The following is a 19723-nucleotide window of genomic DNA, read 5'->3' on the forward strand; positions in this document are numbered from 1 at the left end:
CCAATAAAGTAACAATGCTGGCTATGAAAGGGTTAGTGATTATCAGCCATAAATCTCCTCACAGCGGGATTGGAAGCTTGTTGTTTGCAAATGGGTGGGACAGTTGAATTCAAACTTAACAAATAAATAAATAATACAAATATTCTAGCCTGTTTATGGGTAATAGGGAAAACATGTTATGCCTGACTTACTTTTTTCCCGTAAAACACTGCAAAATGTCAACAACAACAAAAAAAAAACGGTCCACCTGCTTACTATTTGGACTATGAGATGTTCAATGTTTTATTGGAGAGAAACACATTTTTTATTAGGATGGTTTTACTGAAATACAATTTTCATTATCCAACATATTCATCTTAAAATAAGGGAGAAATGTACATGAATCACTTCAATTACTTTGTCAACAAATATTACTAGCGCTTTTTTTGATTCGTTTTGGATTAAGTGGGTTCAAATCTTCACTGGGTTGATGGATTGACATGTCAAATTACTCAATTCTGGCCCATTTGTTGAGTGTTAATTGATCTAAAAAAACGTATTTCTTAACTTCATGTGGTCTATTTTAAAGGGTATTTAATTTTGCAGGGGACTCTAAAACATTGTTTTCCTCACCTCAGCAAGGGAATTTGAACTGGTGAGCTTTCGGTAACTGGCTGAACACTGTTAATCACAAGGCTACTGTACCTCACCTACTTAAAATATCCAAAGTCTCTATTTTTGTGGACCATCCCAGTGAACAAAGTATCATCCAGGAGGTAGTTCACCTCTTGGCAGGCCGTTATTGGAATTAAAAATGTGTTCTTTATTGACCAGCCTAGTAGAATAAGTGCTCTTCAGATTGGTTCTTCATACATCCACATTTCTTCACCTTGTGTAGGAGAGGGCCCCGAATATAAACACGCAATAATGTTCACACAGTTGTGGGACGATGAAACACACTGCAGACGTTGGTTACACTACTTTTGCTTCATTTTCCTTCATTTTTCCCCAAGGTACAACAGTGGAGGTGAAAGGGGAACCACACGCACACAATCATCCGTCTGAAATCTCCTTCCATCTGAAAAGGCCCCAATCCAAACTTATTAGCAGACAAGGGGAGAGTGACAACCAATTGTTGCCCACTGAAAGTGGCAGAGCATTGCCTTCACTAATTGATTGGTCATGTGTTTTTTTCTTCTTAAACTATAGGTCACAAAGGATAATTTAAACTAAATGGATAATATGTACTAGCATTCATATTTATGAAATATGATTTTTTTTTACCTACGGCGACTAAAGCAATTTCTTCATAGATAAAAGTCCTAAAAAATCTCCAACCCAGGTCATTAAAATCTTGACAAAGTTCAAACATACACCTGAACCACTGACCTTAGAAAATATCGAACCTGTCTTGGCATTGTGATAGCTGGTCACTGCAAAAAAGAGATCATAATGAATAGAATAGACTTCTTGTCAATCAAGTCAATAATAACATACAGCCTTCAATGCCTATAGCGCTTTTTACAAAATCTCAAATTGCTCCAAGATAAAAACAAACAAGCAATATTTCATCAGTGGTTGACTATTAGAGGTTGAAGATTGTGTTTGTCTAATGATGCATACGGGGGAGGTCAGAGTATGGTAGAAGATGGAGTCTGCTGATGATATTGTAGAGACGTGGTCAGAGGACGGTGAATTATGGTGTTGGTCTGCTAATGATTTTAAAGAGGTTGAATCTGGTAAACAGTCTTCAGTTTGGAGTCTCTGGACTTCTCTTCACATTTATGTGCCACCCAGTTCAGTGACATCTCAACAGCTCTGGGCACCAAAAAGCTCCCCATACAAAGTTCTGAATAGTAGCCAGTTGTGCACATTACGAGCCCTTGACCTTAATACTGCTGTATTCCTCTATCGCCTTTCCTTCTCACGCTCCTGACCTTTCCTCAAACATATCTTTTAAAAAAAAAACAGGTGCTGTCAAACAAGTAAAACAGAAAAGTCGACATTTTGTACAGATGCATTCTTCAAACATAAACTTTAGCCAATCTGCAAATATGTCCAAATAAACAAACAAAAAAACATATGTTAATGTTAAAATGCCAACAGTAGAAAGAACAGACCCATGAAATCTGTACCCTAGTTACATTACCAGATTATTTGGACGGGAGGTAACAACTTCTAAATGTTATGCAACAAAAACAGGGAAGTATATCGAAATTGGATTTGGGGACCCTGATACTAGAATAGTTCAAAGCTACACAGTATATGAAGGGATGTGTTTTTCCTCTCTCTGTGGCCCCATCTACAGCCGGGCGTCAGGTTTCGTCCATAGGATTGTGTGTGGGGGGGGGGGGGGGGGGGCTGTATTGGGAAGGGGTGTGCGCAAGGCACCTGTTCAAAATGTGTTCCCCTTTGTAACTCAATCAGATACTTGACGGGGGAAAAGAAAACTGTTTAGAGAGTTTCTGCAGGCACGCCGGTCCAAACGTGCGCGTCAGAAAGACAAGGAAGATGTATCATATGTCCAATGTGAACCACTCTATACCATATCAGACAATTGTCCAGTTGGAATGGTGGCACCACTGGACATCGAAGTCCACTGAAAAATGCGGATTACACAGATGGCTTCATAGGCAGAACGGGACTTTTTCTACAGCAGGGGTAGTGCTGATTCCAATGGTGGACCAGTATGGAAAGGACAGAAAGGTGTGCGTTCACTGTCCTAGGTCACCCTCACTTTGATCGGTTAGTATCTGCTAAATTACCTAAATGCAGACGTTTGGAGGCAGTGCTGGTTGTCACGGTGATGGCATGTAAACAATGTGTCTGCGCCATCGGAGACAGTTCATGATCTAATTAGTCAAGACAATTAGAAAACCCGTCGTTTGAAACTTGGACTAGTGGCGGTTAACAGGGTTGGGAGATGAGGACGACGAATCACTCTGACTGCACTTGTCAATTTAGAATATATTCATTTCAATTGTAATAAACACTTGTTTTGCAGGGGTTGATACAGTTTAGTTGAAAGCAAATCAAGTCAGACAATTTTAAGTGAGAATCACCTTTTTAAACATACACACTTAGCATTTCCTGCAACAACCGGATGATTAAATTAAGCTATGGCATGTGTATGTCTTTAATCAAACCTCCTGATCCTAACCATGGGCGTCTCATGATGCAAAATGTATTTCAATCTTATTTTGAGAGAAGCTCACCCAATCAGACAGCAAGACGGCCTTGTCAGAATGGATTAGCATTGAAAGTGTCTCCCAGCTGACCCCATAAAACAAAATAGACATAAGATCTGACATTGAAAAAAATAAAAACAAACACAGGATGATCATTTATTTTCTAATTCGATACAAAAAGCTAGACATCTGCCAGACTCCTACTCCTGTTTCTGAATAACATGATCACTAATGAGTGCCTTGAGGCTTCAATCTAGAACTGTTGCTAACCCTAGCTGAGAACAGACAGAAATGTCTTACATTTGAGTAATTTAGCAGACGCTCTTATCCAGAGCGACTTATGTGGATTCACCTTAAGATAGCTAAGTGGGACGACCACACAGCCCACTGGTAGTTAATACACCTCACTGAAGTAGCTCTCAGCAAAGATATTTTAGCTTGAAGTTTTCTGCGAGCTTAGCTCATGAAAGGCAATGGTGGGGGGACGGGACAGACAGACACACACACACAAACAGGGTACTTGAAGGATAGGCCCCACTGTAGAGATATGGCCTCACACACACACACACACACACACACACACACAGACAGACAGACAGACGCTCACATACACTCATACTGATTTATTAGGCAATTTGTGCCTTTAAATCTTCATTTGATTGTTTTTTTTACTATGGCACTTTGTTTTCCCTGCATATTGACCACAGACAGGCAGAAAGAGAGAGAGTGACAGACAGACAGACACGCACACAATATTTTTTCATTAGGTTTAATACATATCCATTCCACCAAAATGTGAGGCACCTCTAAATTGTTTGCGTGTTTGCAACTATGCGAAAAAGGTCAGCTAATCCCTTATAATAATCTCTGACTGGGTTTGGAAAAAAATAAATCACACGTATTGTCTGCGTTTATAATGTTTTCCCTTGCTTGGTAAAATGTGTTTGTTACGATTGCGTTGTTTCTCTCTCGGAGGGACCGCTGCGTTATCTACTCTCTCTCGGAGGAACCACTGCGTTATCTACTCTCTCTCGGGCCTCTGATAACTCTGTTGCCATGGCGTCAGTCTAATAATTACCACGGCTCCTGTTTGAAAAGCCGCCTGCTGGCCTGTTGATAGTGTATCAGGAGACAGGTTGTCCTCCGGACTGGGGGACTGGCTGGCGGAGGGAGACAGGGCGTCCGGCACCAGACCACCTCCTAAAATAACCTCCCTCCCTCCGGCTGTCTGTGGGCCTGTCTGTCTCTGTCCAGGGGCTCCCATGGTCCAGTGGAGGGCAGAGAGGAGCCAGGACGGAGGCATGTCACAGGAATAACATGTCATCAGCTCCATCGCTCCCTTAATGGCCCTCTCCCAGAGACACAGCAGACCACTTTGCCCACGAAGGCGGCAGAGCGTACTCAAAACCCCCCGACTCAAAACCCCCCGACTCAAAACCCCCCGGCTCCCACCCGACACACAAACACAAACACACACACACACACACACATGCAGAAACACACACAAACACAAACAAACAAACACACACACACACACATGCAGAAACACACACAAACATGCACCCTCACATGCACACATGGGATATGATGCACGTGCATATGCAGTCATACACATGCATGCAAGCGCGCACACACACACAAACAAACAAACAAACAAACAAACGGAAGATTATGCACATGCACACATACACCTTCACAGGTCTGCACACACAACCACATGCACACGCACGAACACACACACACACTCACATGCATGCACATACACGTGTGCACACACGTGCACACACGCACAAACACGCACACACACGCGCGCACATACTCGTATCCAGATGAACAAACACACACACACACACTCCCTGTGGTCCTGACTAGACAAGGAGCCCCCCCTTGTAAAACATGCTGACCAGGGTGTTGGGGATACAACTGTTAGCCACGTTAGCTGTGCGATGAGACGGGGGACATCGAGTCCTCAGACACTTCTCACATCAGCTAGACTGAGACCTACTGCAAATGGCAATATTAATGAGAGGGAAGGACCCAATCAGGGCCCTCTCTGAGCCCTTCACTCACAGTTCATCACTAATGCTCTCTCGTCCCTTTGAAACTGCACTCAGCTTTCAAGCCTAATGACTTTCCATGCACTTTTTCCCGTGCCGTCTATTTATTTTTCTTGCTCTCTTTTCGAGGGACCGACCCTCACTTTGGGGCGAGGCAAACTGGCTGCTCCGCCGACTCATTTATCACGGCTCCCCCCTCTTCCTTGCTTTCCTCCATTCTGAAACAGGCAGTCAGTAATTAATGGAAAGCACTCTTGTGACAGGACACTGGCGTTTCCTGGAAATTAAGTATTAATCGTCATTTCCATTATATGTCTAACAGCGTGAGAGGGAGGGAGACGGTGGTGGGGGGGTGGGTGTGGGGGAGGGGGGGTTCCACATGTTGGAAAAGGGTAAAGGGTGTAACATTAGCCCTGGTGGAGCTCCAGAATTGAGCGCTAAATAAGTACTAAGCAAACATTCATTACTTCTAATACTGGCATTAACAAAGCCCACAGCAGCACACATGTTGACGCCTAGCATAGAGTGACTAAGGTAATGAGGGTTGAAAGAGAACCGGTTCGGTACTGCGTCCCAGACGAATAAATACACAGATGAAACGTGTCTTCCATTCACCAAACTGCTAGTTTCGTTTGGACACTGGCAAGACTTTGAGAGTGTAGAAATGTGAATGGGTGATCAACAGAAGCACCATTTATTAGTGGTTAGATCAGATTCCAGGTAGTTTTAGGATCATACTAGTGAAGAAGCTCTTGTGTCACGTGTGGTCCTGTACTGATCAGATATGTAATCTACTTCCACCCCTGCACCCACCTGCAGCTTTGCTGACGTTAACCGGTATGAATATTTAGGCAGAGCTAATTCTAATGTGACTAGCATTGTTAGTGAGTGTAATTCAGGAATTCCCAACCTTCCTGCGACTGACCTGATTTAGCATTTCTCTCAACTTATATTTACAATCAGAAGCGTTAAACTCAGTTTGAACAGTAAACGTACCGGGTGGTAGTTCACAAGGAACAGGATAACTCTGTTAACTCTGTAAGCCTGGTGTAATGTAATTTAGATTTAGCCCAGTATAGTAAATCATAATGTACACCAATGAAAAAAAACAAGAAATATACAGAATTCAAATGTTGAATTATGAACTGAAATGGTAGGAATGTTCCCGCTATTGATTTGCACGCTGTAATGAATCCCGAAAGAAGAAAATTGTTGATCTCTCCTCCTTTCCTCTTTTTTTGTTCCTCCTACTGCGCTTCTCCCCCTCCTCTTTCAGTTCCCCCTCTGCCTCTACCTCCTCCACCTCCACCACCTGCCACTTCTCCTAATCCACCCTCCTAAACCACCTCCCCCTCTACCTCCTCCACCTACACCACCTCCCACTTCTTTACACCCCCTTTCCTCATCTTCCTAATATACCCTCCTAAACCAACTCCCCCTCTTCCACAGTCTCCATACCCCTCCACTACCTCTACTACCTCCTCCCCCCTTCACCTCCTCTTCCACCTCCTCCATCCCCCTCCTCCATCTCCTCCAGCGTCCACCTCCCCATCCTCATTCATCTCCCCCCTCCACTACCTCCTCCACCTCCTTCATAGTCATCCTCCCCCTCCTCATTCATCTCCCCCATCCACCTCCTCCATCCTCCTCCTCCCCCTCCCCATCCTTCACCCCCTCCTCCACCTCCACATTCTTAGGCCTGTCTCCAGAAGGGGCAAGTTGTAGGACCTTATACTGGTTCCATTTGTTTGCTTTCAAAATAAGCCTCTGTTTAGACTTCCATGTGGCGGGGAAACAGTATCTAAGAAAACGAGGAAGGAAACAGGCCGAAAACAAAGGAAGAGGAAAGGAACCCTGTACGACGGGGCCTGTGCCTTGCTGTTCCTGGCTGCAGCCGTGTCGTGCAAACCATGGCGCCACGCTACAACCAACCATCAGCTGTGAGACTTGGTAGACAGGGAGGATCTGGACTTCTCATTGGAAACGGCACGTCCTCAGCTACACACCGTTGAGCTCACTTCAATGGGGAAAGCCAGGGAGCCAATGCATTACGAATTACAGGAGTGTAGTACCAATATGCTCACTTCAATAAGATCAATACTTGGAATGGACAGAGGTAGATTCATGGAAGGCAATGCCCTGGAATGAGGCTGTAAATGGAAAGTGTGTGTGTGTGTGTGTGTGTGTGTGTGTATGTGTGTGCGTGTTTGCAGTTCTGTTGTCGAAATGTTATGCATGGTGCCACAGCAGGAAATGGGAGATATGATGACCAATTCATTTAAGTGTGAATCATAATTTGTCCTGACTCCAAACAGTCTCCTCTGGTGAGCAACCTAATTTTAGATGCCGAATCCACAACAAATAACATCCAACCCAAGTCCTCCTCGGGTCATGATTCAACACAGACCTCTGGTTTAAGATCATAGAGCCAACTGTCTGTCCTATACCATAAAATATAAAATAGTCTGGGAAACAAAAAAAAAAGTTTTGGGGTGGGTTTCATATGCGCAATTAACCCATTGGGAATAATTAGAATGACATCAAATATTTGCCACCCAAAAGCAGACACAGTTCTCCACAGGCCCATGACATGTCATGTCTACACATCAGTGTGTCCCTGTTTGTGAGTGTAAGTTCCAGTACTTTGTGTATGAAAGGCCCATCCAGCACACCGTCAGATTGTCCTGGGAGACGACCGTCAGGGACAGAACAGGCTGTTGTCTCTCGGGACGTACTGCTCAATGTGCCCATTAGATGTGCTCTCCGTAGATTATGTGTCGGGTAAGAATGGTCTCTATAAGAACGGTGTTTCTGAGCAGCATGTTGTTGGCTGCGTCACTGTTATGTCATCGCGTGTCCTGCTGTCAGCAATCTCCCCCGCCGGCGTCCATTTAGGGCAAACGCCTGCACCCTTTTACGTCAGAGGAGCCCAGTCTCCTACATCTAATCTTTTCAGAGTGCAAGGCCTCCTCGACAAATGAGTGGGTAGGAACTGGGGAGCCATGAGGGCTGGCTGGCTGAGGAGGTCTGGAGAGGAGAGGGGAGAAATCAGCAGTGCAGAATTGAGACAGGAAGAGAGTGGCGTCGGTACAGGCGGGAGATAAGAGCGCTGACTCCACACGCGCACGCGCACGCACGGACGCACACACACACACAGTGCACTCTCTCTGGCCGGTTACCGCAGGAGGCGCCCACAGTAGAGACATGCCCCCACACACACCCATACACAAAGTGGTCATTAGACATGACCTATGACCACTTGCCTGTGTGAGTGTGACCGCGGGATAGCGAAATGGACTGATTAGCGAATTAAAGTGAATTAATAATATTCATACCACATTTATGGGGAATAGATCACATCCCCCCAACTGCAAACTCTGTACTCGTACGACAGTCAACAGGGTCCAGCTGATAGATGCTAGCGGATCATTTCTGACTGTTTGTACTTGTAGGACAGTCAACAGGGTCCAGCTGATAGACGCTAGCGGATCATTTCTGACTGTTTGTACTTGTAGGACAGTCAACAGGGTCCAGCTGATAGACGCTAGCGGATCATTTCTGACTGTTTGTACTTGTAGGACAGTCAACAGGGTCCAGCTGATAGACGCTAGCGGATCATTTCTGACTGTTTGTACTTGTAGGACAGTCAACAGGGTCCAGCTGATAGACTCTAGCGGATCATTTCTGACTGTTTGTCCTGCCGCGACGAGGCACAAGACGGCCCTGCCGCTGGGTCAGGCATTCAGCGACCTCAGAGGGCTATAGCTTGGACCTTTCCACACCGTTTGGTGCTGGACTTGCAGTTGTTTCTATGTCAAATAAATTGCGTTCGGTATATAAATATTTTAGTTTTTTATTAATCCAGGGAAATGTGAAAGTAATCGTACCCTTTTTGCTTTGTTCCTGCTCATCATGAGATAAACATTTCTGCCGATTTTTTTAGTTTTTGGCTAAAATGAATTAAAAACAAATAGCCTAAATGTTGTCAACACAGAATAAAAAAAATTAATATCAGGTAATTTCCCACCCTTAAGAGTGAATTTCAAATGTATTTCATGCATTTCTTTTATATTAGTAAATTATCCTTAATATTGTGCGTTCCAGTGGGCTTCACACAGCGGATTGGCCAGTGTTACCAAGAACCAGTTTTTCTGAGTAATGTTGAGGAGTTTTATTCCCTTTGTAAGATGAATAGGAACTCAGCAGGGTATGAAGTAGGCAGTTTCCTCAGATTGTTCTGAACCCAGGCAGGAGTACAGAATGCAGGTCATGGGTGAATTAAAATGCTGTACGTTGCGTGTAGAACGTTGTTGTATGTATCCGAGCAGACCAGTATAACGTCTGTTCAGTTAGTTACAGATCAAAAGGCAATGTGGTGTCCTAGCGGCCACAAGAACAAGGAATAAAAGCTAAATGTTTGATAATCTTGAAGTTTAAATGAATGATGCATTCCCAAGGACCTCCGGCGGCTTTTTGTAAGGGTGGCGCTGGCGAGACAAAATGGGTCCCAGAGAATTGTGTAGTATGTGCTTGATAAGTGCCCTGTGTCATCCAAAACACTCACACACTAACTTGGAATCTCATTAGAATGATGGTGATTCTACTTACAGATTATGCACATGTAAAAAACATATGACACACCCACATGAAAGTGGGAGGTAAAAAAAAAAAAAAAAAATTGTTGTATGCAAATCCCTCTACACTGCACTGTGAGAATATTAATATTTGGCCACGGAGGCTTCGGGAGAAGGACACGACGAGGCATAAGGAGGCAACAGCACTGCAACTGCGGCGCCAAAGCCTTCTGCCTACAGTGCTCCCCTGGCCCGGAGCTGCAGGGGCCGAAGAGGAAGGAGGACATCCGGAAGACGGAGGATGAAGAGGCTGATGGGGGACTCAGCAGTGGCACCCATTACCCCAAAACCACTGCAGTGCAGGGGCCACCAGCACAAAGCCGGGGCCGCCAGCACAGAGCAGGGGCCGCCAGCACAGAGCCGGGGCCGCCAGCACAGAGCCGGGGCCGCCAGCACAGAGCCGGGGCCGCCAGCACAGAGCCGGGGCCGCCAGCACAGAGCAGGGGCCGCCAGCACAGAGCAGGGGCCGCCAGCACAGAGCAGGGGCCGCCAGCACAGAGCCGGGGCCGCCAGCACAGAGCCGGGGCCGCCAGCACAGAGCAGGGGCCGCCAGCACAGAGCAGGGGCCGCCAGCACAGAGCAGGGGCCGCCAGCACAAAGCCGGGGCCGCCAGCACAGAGCAGGGGCCGCCAGCACAGAGCAGGGGCCGCCAGCACAGAGCCATAGGCTCCAAGCCGAGCTACGCATCTCATAAGACCTTTCCATAATGGAGTGCAGCCATTTGTCTTTCTTTGGAGGGATTTCAGGCTTGGAATGCTGGCGGGGGCTGTGCGAAAGGTTGCCGGTGTCTACAAATGTTTGCATTTGTGTGCGTGTGTGTGCGTATGTGCATGTGTCTGTGTGCGTGTGTGCGCGTATGTGCATGTGTGCGTGTGTGCATGTGTGCGTGTGTGTGCGTATGTGCATGTGTGTGCGTATATGTGCATGTGTCTATGTGTGTGTGTGCGTTTGCGTGTGTCTGTGTGTGTTTATAGTGGCAGTGAGAGTGCTGATAAAGAGCTGCTCCGGGCTCCAAGTGGAGTTCTGGGACAATACAACACAGGAACTAAGCTACCGGACTCCAGAGGTCATAAGACCTGTTGTCAACATGGTCTCTGTTCTTATCTTCCTCTGCCTTTTCAGTGTGTGTGTGTGTGTGTGTGTGTACGTGCATGCGTGGGAGAGAGAGTTTGTGTGTGTTCACTAAAATGTGCTCAGAATTTATCTTGTATATTTGTGCTTTTGGGCATGGCCATGTGCGTGGGTGTGTGTGGTTTGGTGTGTGTAAACATGTGCTTGTGCGTGTTTGTTTTTGTGTACATGTAGGATTTGTACGTGTGCGTGCTAGCATTTGTGTTTGTGTGTTTGCGCACACTTGTGGTACGTGTACACGTGTGTGTGTGTGTGTGTGTGTGTTTTGTTATATATGTGTGTGTGTGTTTCTGTCTTGGCCCAGCACCAGACACTGGTTTGACTGAAGCACTCAAGGACTGTTGGGAATACTTGGCATTCCTGCTTTACAGAGGAAGTCTTCGGGAGGACCTACAACACCAGGCCGACACTGGAGCTGTCATGTTCCCCTTTGAAACAGACAGGGAGTAGATGGACGTGACAGTGACAGAGAGAAAGAGAGAGAGGGGGAGAAGGAGAGTGCGACAGAGAGGGAGAGAGAAAGAGAAAAGGACGGACAAAAAGATTAAATGATCAAAGAGAGACAGGAAAAGAGAAAAAGTGAAGGAGTAAGAAAAAGAAAGAAAACAGAGGAAGAGAGAAAGAAAGAGAGAAAAAGGAGAGAGAGGACACAAGAGAAATAAAAGGAAGAGACAGAACAAGGGGCAGAAGGGAAGTGACCAATGAGGGCAGAGACTCCGGGTGCTCCTCGGTGAGGTATCAGTGAAGACTCCAGGTACGCCATGTGACTTGTCCTGAACTGGGCTGTGTTGAAACTGCTCCGCTGTTTGGCCTTACACAACTGACAGGTTCCAGATGGCTTCACAGGGAGCACACAGGCTGATCGGGGAGAGATACTAATCAACCAGTCCTCACGGGGACCATCCAGTCCTCATACATGCCGTGTATGTGTTTACACACTCACCAACCATGTTATTAAGGCAAAGAATTACACAGCTGGCGTTTCCAAAGCTCCCAATAGAAAAAAGTAGAAATACATCAAAAGAGCTTGTTTCGACTTCTCACAGGCACACAAAATGCAGGATTTCCATTGCATAGCGATCACCACTCATTATGTATATATTCACTCCTGAAATAACTGAAATACAGGCTAAATTAAAGGGAGGTGAACAACAGGCCCGGTTCAGTCCAACTCTGGATGCTAGAATGCCTACCAGGCTTTACAGCCCGCGTAGAAAATCATAAAATAACTTTATTGACTGGCACAGCACCTTAACACCCAGGACATCTTTATGCAAATCCACCGATCGCACTTCCATTTCCAGCTTCTGTGACGGACGGCAACAGTTGCTGGCTAGCTTGCTAACTATTTTGTTCTCACAAGGGACTGCAACAGATGGGGAGGCCAGCGGTGAGGCGCAAAGTAGAGCAATGTAAAATGGAGGTGACAATCCCTGAGGAGGCCGAGAAATGTGCCACTGAGACTGACTGGAGGATCCTTTAAGACTCTTGGTGGCTCAAGGACATATCCCAACCCCCCCGGCGCGCGCACACACACACACACACACACACACACACACACACACACACACACACACACACACACACACACACACACACACACACACACACACACACACACACACACACACACACACACTTCCTTTACTGGTTCTTATACTGTCAACTGGAGAGGAGGGGTGTAGGCGCAGTAGGCGGCTCTTCTCCTGCCTCCTTTTAAGGCCACAGTGTGAGGTTGAGCAGGGTCTGCCCGCTCTCTGGTGTGGCTTCGAAAGCTCCGTCGCGACCTGTGAAGCTGCTGCAACGCCAGATAGGTACAAACCGCGCTCTCACTCATTCCCGCCGGCGGAGCGAATATGCCGAGTTCAGCGCCCGCAAGGCGGCGCACCAAACGTGAGAAAGGAAGCAGAAACGGAGAAACTGAGAGGTTCCGTTAGAGGGGGAAAAAGATAACGTAAAATGTTTTGCTGTTAGTGCCAGCCACCCCATGCTCCTGGACGCACATTCGGACTGTGTCCGGAAATAGGGCTGTTGAACATTGCCACGTAAAATGTTATTTGCAAGCTAGCAACAACGTCTGTGATGGTACAAGTATAGACAGGGCAACGGTTCCCTGGTGGTGTTGCTTTGGTAGCAACAACTCCACAGTCCAAAAGGCTGTGTTCCCAAAGCAACAGGCTTCCAGAGCATCATGAAGAGGGATGCAAAATAGTCGTCGTCGTCCCCCCAACCCCCAGACCAGTAAAAGTCCTCCTGCCCTGTCCTGTTCACAGCGTGGGCCGGGCCTACCAGAGAACGTGCTTTATATCACGAGTAATTGCTTGTGATTCTCCCTCTTGACTTCAAAGGCATTGTGCACTGCAGTTCAGGGGTCAAAGGCGAGACCGTTGCCCAAACGCCCCCCAATTTCCTGTTGGTGTCTGGCTCTCCGTCTCTGAGCAGGAAGAGGGAAGAGGGATCTGAGGCAAAGACCATGAGCTCTGCGGTTGTCTGACGACACAGAAATCCACACTTCCCTGTCTGTCCTGCCTGTATGATTGTCTTCCTGGCTGTCTGTCCATTTAGATACTGTAGAGATATACATATATATACACACACACACACACACACACACACACATATACATACATATGTACATACATACAGATATAACTCCCGAAAAAATTAAGTGACCACCGCACCTTTTTCTTTCCTTTCCAAAAAAGTTGAAAAGGAAAGTTTTGAGTGAGGAACAGAAGCGTTGGCCTCCTAAATGTAAGCCTTCTGTTCCTGACTCAAAACCTTCCTTTTCAACTTTTTTGGAAATGAAAGAAAAAGGTGTGGTGGTCACTTAATTTTTTTCAGAGCTTTATGTATGTATGTATGTATGTATGTGGGTGTGTGTATGTGTGTGTGTGTATGTATGTGTGTATGTGTGTGTGTGTATGTATGTGTGTATGTGTGTGTGTGTGTGTATATATATATAGATATATAGAGAGAGAGCCTATAGATGTTTTGTCCATCTGTGTGTATTTGTCTTCCCGACGATCCCCTCATATTCTGCTACTCCATCTCGCTAATACCTCCTCAATTGTCATCTCAGCTAATGTATCAGTGTGTAGTAGCTTTGACTTTCTTCTGGTGCCAAACTCCCTGTGGGTCCAATAGTCTGGGCTGTACCACAATGGTAATGAAATGTTCGTTTAGCCAATGTTTTCCAGAGAATAACTCTAGCATAATCATTGGGTCATGGTCATGACGAACAGAGATGGAAATGTCCACAAGGATAGACTCTTCATCTTAGCTGCACATTCTTGCTCCATCTGAGCCGCAAACCCTCATAGAGTTGGTGTCTTTTAATTTGATCATCCTGTTGTTGTAAGAATTATTTCGCACAGCAGGAAATGTTGACAAAAGTTGGCAATTTCCAACTGATTTACCTAAAGTAATAATGTATATGCTGTTACAAATACCTTCCGGTATGTTTTTTTGAAAATGCCTAATTATTTACATGAATTTTTGCAACGTCATTTTCCTGCTGTGTGTAACCGGGTCAAATTAAGACACAGCACTGTATTTCTCAGACTCACTTTCTTATCAGCGGTTAAGTCTTCACCATTTTAGGCCCTCTCTCCATCATTTAAAAATACTTACATCGCAGACATGCGGCACTATAGAGAGAGGACGTTTGTTATCATAACGATAAGGCAGAAAGACCAGATACCCCGGGGAAGAGCCTAGCAAAGATGAGGGCATCACTGACGCACTCCTGATCCACAGGATGTTGGGGCCAAGGAGCTTCATGAAGATCACTTACACACACACACAGACGCACGCACGCACGCACGCACGCACGCACGCTGGTTTTTCGATTCACGTAGGAACCCAGAAATCTTTGTTCCCGAGTCCAGACCATAAACTTGGCTCTGATCCCAAACTTAAGTTAACCTCAATAACCTAGCATTCTTGCCTAAAAGTAACTATCTTTAACGCTTAAACTTAAAAGTAATCCCAATTCCCAATTGTACGTTTTTCCTTAAACCTAAACCCTAAGCTGTATTTGTGGAGAATAGTTTTTCAGGTTTTACTATCATCGCAGGGACTTCGGGCCACTACATGGACACATAAACCTGGATCACAAACCACACGCACACACGGTTACACAGTGATTGTGTAATTAAACTACGATCAGTGTATTTAAGCTATGAAAGGTAATGCGCCCGAACTGAGATCTGGTGTTTACAGTCTGGTTGAATGTAAACCCAATGTAAACACGTTGCACAGGACGCTGGTGATAATGTATGAAATGGAGTGGCACTGAACACAGGCAAATCACGGTTTTGACAACATCCCATTCGTTTGATTTCAACCGTTCCCCAGTTAAGACGTTCCAAAGCACAGGAAGAGTCATCAAAACAGAAAAGAGTATTCAAAGTAGTCAGGAAGAAGCCAACATGTCTCCTCAGTCTGAATACTAGTGCTATGACAGAATGTCAGAGCTGCTATGTCAGTGAATTCTTTTAAATATCACCTAAAACTCATTTTATAACATGGCTTTCACAAATATTTTATCATTGTGATTTTATATTCTGTTTATTCATTTTCTTTTTATATTTTATTATTATTTTAAAATATTTCTATTTTTATTTTGTAAATCACTTTGTGTAACTGTACTTGAAAAGTGCTATACAAATAAAGTTATTATTTTTATTGAGTGTTCTGACAAAAAAAGTGTTGGGGATTCGGGAATCATAATGGAAAGAAAACTTTACTTCCATTTATATGTACACACGTCTTTCAGCAGGTTTGTCTTCCTGGGATTTCCTACCAATCAACCCTCCTTGGTCGTGTGTACTGGATGGTGTGGGCTGAAAGTGTTCTTCAGGTCTGCTTCTAGATGGTTTGACGGATTATCGATTATTCTGGTAAGTGTACCAGGTACGCTTTCAAACCAAGATCTGAAGTTGAGTGACTTCATTACATCTTGGGTGGTTTAACACAGGCCCATGAGCTGCTAACATCTTTTCAATCCTGCTCACTGTGCTTCCTGTGCCATGTTGACAGAGGGACAGGGAGACTAATTATCTGTTTTCACATTCTCATACCGTGTTGAAAGGCAATTTCTACCCTGTAGGCTGCTGCCACTTTCCACAGGTGAGATATATACGTGAATAAATAAGTAAACGACAAGATCCTGCCTCTGACCCAACTATTTTGAATTCTCCAATAAGTCTTTCCAGGAAATGTTTTGGTTTTCAAACACATATAACACATGACAGAGGTACTATCCACCCATGAATGAAATACAGAAGTCTTCGCTGTTCTTTTGTAAGATTCACATGAGTCTGATATAAATGTTTAAAACATAAATAAACGGACAGATAATTATAGCAGAATGTGACATTTTCACACCAGTTTGCGGTCAAGACAGTTGACAGTTAAACAATAAAACAAAGTGCCTTGTTACACAAAATGTAGTGGAGGATGTGCTGCCACCAATGTTAAGGGAGAAAACGTATCCCCCCCCCAAGCTGAATGTCTGAAGTAGAAGGTTTTGATCGGAGGGCTAACAAGAGGCCTTCGGCAATGTTTAAAGAGCTACAGGCATTTATGGCCATGACTGGTCAAATTATGCATGTGACCATGATATATAGTACCTCAGCTCTCCAAAAATCTGGCTTGTTTGGTAGAATTGCATGAAGGAAGTCATTACTCAAAGAAAGCTCACCTAACTAACCACACACGGATCCTAGCCCTGCGCCATCCACATGCAGAACCTAGCCCTGTACCTCAGTTGGTAGAGTAGCTAACAGTCTCTTTTGGGCGGGTTAATTAACTGGTGAGGGCCACAGAAACTGTTCAGGTGGTGGGACGTCCTTGTCATGACTGACCTTCATTGCTCGCCAGTGGACAGCCGGGGTGGGAGGGGCCAGCAATGACCTCACTTGCACGCTTTCCGGCCCTAGTCTGGTCATGTAGGATCTCGAGGGAGGGCGGATAATGGTGGATCACCCTTTCTGTGTGCCGCACAATGCACTGCGGCTTGATTCTGGGTAACACGTCCTCTTGAGATGCATTGAAACTCACCTAATCAGGTGTTGTGCAACAGCCTTGTTTAGTGCAGAGTTAGACACCTTTGGCTTTTGAATGTTTATTTCTCAGGTAAAAGCTTTTAGACAACATCACAGTGTTTCAGAACCTGACTGGTGCCACATTTAATCACTTCTTTTGGAGAACTTTAAGAGTGGATAAACACACGCACGCACGAACGCATGCAGTCCCTGCGGCTGCTGGCTGCCTGTGTGTCCGCATGTGCCTAGGCACGGGTGGTTGGGGAAGAGGGGGGTTGAGCTGAAAGAGCAGGAGAGACAAGAGCGAGCTAATGTGCGAGCTAAATTACACTGCTGCATGGTCCCTCTCAAAGCCCACATCTGGGATTGGCCCTGACAACTGGATGCCGAGCAGCTCTAATTTAGGCAACTTTGTTTATGACCCTATAATAGAGGCAGTATAGGACCGCAGGGCTGCCGTGGGGGGAGCGGGGGAGGGGGGATGGGGGGAGGCGGGGGGGAACCAGTAACTCCTAGCAAAGTCAAAGCGCTCATTTCATTCAGTCTGGGGCTGAAAAATGGCGTTGCAAAAAGTGGTTCTGTTCTTTCGCCTCACGTTTGGTTGTCTGCGTGCCCGGGGACGAACGCCCACCGCTGATTGGCCCTGTTTACGGTGACAGAATAGGATGGAATATATTCCGTTTTATTTAAAAGGTCTGGTTTGTTTTAGTTTTTCATCGAGGGGAGTTCAGCACAAACACACACGCGCACACACGCACAAACACACACACACACACAAAAATACAAACTTCAGTTTGTGGAAATACTTAAAAGGATAGATTGTCTTTGAGCCAATCAGGCGTGTGTTGAGCAGGCATAACTAGGACGTACTGTAACAAACTGGAAACCTGTAATTATATTGGGAGCAGCTTTGGGCTCAGCCTGCCTACCCTCCTCAGAGTTGCATGCGTTCACAATCACAACGTTGTGCAACGTTGCTGAGGATTGCGCAGAACTTGTAAAGTCCGAAACGTTAGAAACGTGGACATTTTAATTTCCAAAAGTCTATAAGGAGGCAGAATGGTTTCAATGACCCAGTCCTTTCAGATCTGCCCGGAAACAAGGCATAAGGTCAAGAATGCCCTTGTGGTGGAAAAACCTAGCACATGCGTTCAAGTACTACTGCTGATAGCTGCTCATAGGCCAGTGCGATGGTGGTATAGTGGTGAGCATAGCTGCCTTCCAAGCAGTTGACCCGGGTTCGATTCCCGGCCATCGCAGTCTTCTATTGTTGGTGCCAAGGCTGACAAACAATTAAAATATTAAAAGAATTTACTGTAAAATAAAAAAGCATTACAAAAGTGCTTTGTTTGGGATGGAGTCACAAATGTCTGTGTCAAAAAAAAAAAAGTGATACCTTTTTTATAACAACCAACACCAACTAAAGTCACGGTAACATACAGTATTTAACGCTGCCAACATTAAAGTACAAATTAGCTGACGTTTGTGTACCACAAACAAAAAGCTTCTAAACTTTTATAACAATGATATTAAACCCTTTAACCATCTTTACTCTCTCTCTCTCTCTCTCACCCTTTCTCAGATGCATACAACATTCACTAATCCTAACCTAAACCTCACCTCAATAACCTAGTATGTATGAGCAAACCTAACCTAGCCTCAATGCCTAATCCTAACCCCAATTCTAACTTTCAACTAAACCTTAACACTTAAGCCAAAATATTGCCTTTTTCAAATTAGGGACAGAATTAAAGTCCCCTTAGCCAAATTGTTATGATTTAATTACAGTTAAGGGGTGTTTAAGGAATTTAAGAAAACAACAATGCCATTTTGTGTCATGCTTTCATTTGCTGTTGGATATTTCCAGCTCATACAATCTAAACAACTTAACATCTAAACAACCTTACAGTACCTTCTTACTCTGATAAAACACAGCATTTTGTAGACTCCCCTTAATGCAATGCCTTATCTTAGTAGATTATTTTGAGAACCTTTAGTGTGATTGTCACTGTGCGAAAGAACAAGCAGTCTCTGTCATCAGCACTGAGCTTTCTGCATTAGAAATCACAACGTGCCTCTGCGTCAGTGAACCCTGGGGTCCAATACGGATTTGATAGAACCATGTTACTTGGCGTAAATTACTTGCTAAAATGACTTAACTGTAAAGGTTTCTGTGGGACCAATGGACTTTTGAATGTTTGAGGAAGAATGTATCCCATGTTGAGTCAATAGGAAATATTGCGGTCAATATTTCGTGTCTCCATCAGCAGATGTGATACACATACACACACCCAAAGGATTATTAGGAACACCTGTTCAATTTCTTATTAATGCAATTATCTAATCAACCAATCACATGGCAGTTGCTTCAATGCATTTAGGGGTGTGGTCCTGGTCAAGACAATCTCCTGAACTCCAAACTGAATGTCAGAATGGGAAAGAAAGGTGATTTAAGCAATTTTGAGCGTGGCATGGTTGTTGGTGCCAGACGGGCTGGTCTGAGAATTTCACAATCTGCTCAGTTACTGGGATTTTCACGCACAACCATTTCTAGGGTTTACAAAGAATGGTGTGAAAAGGGAAAAACATCCAGTATGCGGCAGTCCTGTGGGCGAAAATGCCTTGTTGATGCTAGAGGCCAGAGGAAAATGCGCCGACTGATTCAAGCTGATAGAAGAGCAACT

General features: G+C 45.0%; 1 non-coding gene across 1 annotated transcript; it reads left to right on the top strand.

Annotated features, from left to right (window-relative positions):
• The first annotated feature begins 18226 nt into the window (after window positions 1-18226).
• Window positions 18227-18298, top strand: trnag-ucc. The gene has a single exon. It is a non-coding gene; the product is annotated as a tRNA-Gly (tRNA).
• Window positions 18299-19723: the final 1425 nt, after the last annotated feature.

The sequence above is a fragment of the Esox lucius genome, chromosome 2, assembly GCF_011004845.1.
Source record: "Esox lucius isolate fEsoLuc1 chromosome 2, fEsoLuc1.pri, whole genome shotgun sequence".
NCBI classification, from domain to species: domain Eukaryota; kingdom Metazoa; phylum Chordata; class Actinopteri; order Esociformes; family Esocidae; genus Esox; species Esox lucius.